Below are 3,064 nucleotides of genomic sequence, written 5' to 3'. Positions count from 1 at the left end.
TCCAGGAAGTGGGGGTAGGGAAGTGAAATGTGTGTTATACATGGATGATGTTAATGTTTTATGTACAAGTGAAGACTCAGTGAGGAGGACTTTTGCTCTAACAGAATGGTTTGGGAGGGCGTCAGGGGCGAAATTAAATAAAAACAAGTCCGAGATGCAGTACTTCGGGCCATGGGGACAAGAGAGATCAACAGATGTGGGAGCAAGGGTAAAGGAGGCCAATATGAAGATCCTGGGAATTCATTTTGATAAGGATGGGGAGGGTACAGGGAATTGGATAGGGCTGTTAAATAAAGCTAAACAGAGGTTAGGTTTGTGGAAAATGAGGAAGATGACATGGGAAGGAAAGGTGTTGATAGTGAAAGCGGTAATCCTACCACTATTTCTATTGATTTCTAATGTTTTTATGCCACCAAAGAGAGTGATTTTAGATTTGGAGAGAGCAGTTTTTTATTTTTTATGGGGAACAAAATGGGAGAGGGTAAGAAGGGAAGTAGTTAAAAGGAGACCAGAGAATGGTGGGAAAGGAGTACCTGACTTTTATTTGTTTTTAGGAAGTGTTTTTTGTGCAACACAGGTGAAGTACGCAATGGATGGTGAGAAGAAAGCTGGAGCCTTGGCAAGATTCTGGATGGGGGCCTACCTACGGAAGCTGAAAATTTTAAAAATAGATTTGACTGTACCTGTGGCTTTTAACCTACCTAAGAACTATGCTTTTATTCCCAAATTTTTAAAGCAGTTTAGTTTGGAAAATGAGGGGGTGGATGTACTAAAAAATCACCGTGTAATGTGTGCTTGTGTACAGGACCGGGAGAAACCCTGCCCGGTGCCAGGTCTCACGGAGGAGCAGGCGAGGGAGGTGTGGAGGAATGCGGCCCACCCTGCTCTGAGCAACGCGCACAAGGACCTGTCCTGGTTGGCTGCCCATGAGGTCCTCCCGGCCAGGGCTGTGATGCACTCCCGCGGCATGGGGAAGAATCCAACATGCCCGCGGCTCGGATGTGGCGCCCCCGAGACCGTCAGACACATGCTGTGGGAGTGCAGTGCTGCCCAAGACCTGTGGCTACGAACTAGCGCCCTGTGGTTCCCGTGTCTACCAGCAGGGGGCCCCCGTACGCTGAGTTACCGACAAGCGGTGAACGGGGTGGGTTGGAGCCGGGCGCTTCCACCTGCCACCTTTGAAGAGCTCTGGCCCACCCTCAACAGTGTGAAAGACGCCATCTGGGGGTCCAGAAACCTGCTGGTGGGGAAGCAAGTCGAGGTGTCTCTGCACGCAAAGGTTAAAATGGTGGAAGAAGCGATGCAGGAGTACGCCAGGCGGGCCAGACGGAGGAGGGCGCTGGGGCCAAAGGTTAGGTAAGGTTGAGGGAGCCACAGGCACCCTGGCTGCCCACCGACGCACCTCCAAAACAATAGGATGGAGCAGTGGAGCCAAGGTTACAGAGGGCCTCCTCTGGGCGGACCATGGACAGGAGCGCTGGGAGCAGAGGTGTGGCTGGAAGGAGGCGTCCCGTGAGGCGTGGCACAGCGGTGATGGGTGGACACCGGATCAGGCAGACACACACACATAGGTGGAAAATCTGGTGGGAAAAAAGAACTGTTAGTGTTTGAGATTGTAAAATGATATAAGTTACTAAATGATGTCTTGATAAGGGGGGTAAAAGTAAATGCAAAGGGATCTTGTTTTGAAAACATGGGAATAAAGTGAGATGACATTATGGTTCATTTACCTGTTAAATGTGTTTAATGTTGGTTACAGTCACAAAGTGATGTACTGCTGTGTTTTTCTTTATTGAGATGGTGATACATCTGAATGTGATGTAAAAAACAAGTGAAAAAAAAATTGTAATGAAGACATGGAAAATGCATACATATACATGATGTAAATATTCTACGTATGTGAGTCAATAAACATTTTACAAAAAAAAAAAAAAAAAAATCTGTTCTTATCAGTTTAATATCTGATACGTCCTCTATACGAGGACTTCATATTAAATGGATTTTTAGAACAGGGAGGCGAAACAGGGGCTTGCCCCGTTCGCCCCACGCATCGACCTGGTATTGCAGTACCTCCAGGAACGGTGCACCTTCCTAAGCTTGTGTGAAAAAAAGAGTTTGTTGCTGTTTGGTATAATCAGCCTGTTTTATTTTAATGAATGAATGAATGTATTTATTTATTTGGTGTGTGTGTGTGTGTGTGTGTGTGTGTGTGTGTGTGTGTGTGTGTGTGTGTGTGTATATATATATATATATATATATATATATATATATATATATATATATATATATGTATATATATTTATTGATTTGTCTGTCTGTCTGTCTGTCTGTCTGTCTGTCTGTCCATGTGAGGGAGCAGCCAAAATGAATAAATAAAACAAAGCAGCTCACTCCACTCCTTAAATAGGCAAGAATGAAGGGGTGAGTGGTCTCTGTCTGTCTGCCTGCAATTGTCAGCTGGTCACAAATGCAGTGAGAGCGGAGGCCACTCCCCTTTCGGCTGTTTGCAGTTTTCCCTCCGTTTTTGTTCTTTTTTTTTTTTTTTTTTTTTTTTTTTGAAATTGTTCCTGTTTTCTCTCTCTCTCTCTCTCTCTCTCTCTCTCTCTCTCTCTCTCTCTCTCTCTCATTGCCTGCCAGCCCTGTTGTTTGCAACAAGCAAGCCACAGCCTCGCAGGCTCCTCCCTTGTTACCGCGAACAAACGAGCTAGGCTCTTTGTTGGCGTGGCGGGACGCCTGAGCGTACACGGCTATAGCTCGGGTTTCTCTTCATTCACGCACAAATCTTTCGCCTTTTACTAAAGATTTCCGTGGAGGGGAACGTCAAAGAGTCAAAGTGATTTTTTGGAGCGCTCTGCCTCCGGGCGGGGCCGCAACAATCCGTATAACGAGAAAGTATAAACTTAGGGCGGGGTGGGAGTGGCTCGCTGGGTGTCTGGAAGAGGGGGGAAGGGCGGGTATGCCACGGAGGAGGCCTCCCTGCCTGCGAGGCCGGTGCCCGGTCCAGCGCCCATTTCAGGTTATCGCTTCTCGGCCTTTTGGCTAAGATCAAGTGTAGTATCTGTTC

The 3,064-nt window shown here is 46.9% G+C and overlaps 3 non-coding genes across 3 annotated transcripts in view; all 3 read left to right on the top strand.

Annotated features, from left to right (window-relative positions):
• The first annotated feature begins 1,909 nt into the window (after positions 1-1,909).
• On the top strand, positions 1,910-2,092 carry LOC143505014 (U2 spliceosomal RNA). Its single transcript, XR_013127719.1, has one exon. It is a non-coding gene; the product is annotated as a U2 spliceosomal RNA (small nuclear RNA).
• Positions 2,093-2,750: 658 nt separating this feature from the next.
• On the top strand, positions 2,751-2,869 carry LOC143504981 (U5 spliceosomal RNA). The gene has a single exon (XR_013127689.1). It is a non-coding gene; the product is annotated as a U5 spliceosomal RNA (small nuclear RNA).
• Positions 2,870-3,019: 150 nt separating this feature from the next.
• The window catches only part of LOC143505007 (U2 spliceosomal RNA), a 191-nt gene continuing 146 nt past the window's right edge, over positions 3,020-3,064 (top strand). The window contains exon 1 of the small nuclear RNA XR_013127714.1: positions 3,020-3,064. This exon is cut by the window's right edge and continues 146 nt beyond it. This is a non-coding gene — a small nuclear RNA (U2 spliceosomal RNA).

This window comes from Brachyhypopomus gauderio, unplaced genomic scaffold, assembly GCF_052324685.1.
Source record: "Brachyhypopomus gauderio isolate BG-103 unplaced genomic scaffold, BGAUD_0.2 sc357, whole genome shotgun sequence".
In the NCBI taxonomy this organism is placed as follows: Eukaryota; Metazoa; Chordata; class Actinopteri; order Gymnotiformes; family Hypopomidae; genus Brachyhypopomus; species Brachyhypopomus gauderio.
Note: the sequence above shows the minus strand (reverse complement) of the source record. Positions and strands in the feature narration are given on the sequence as shown.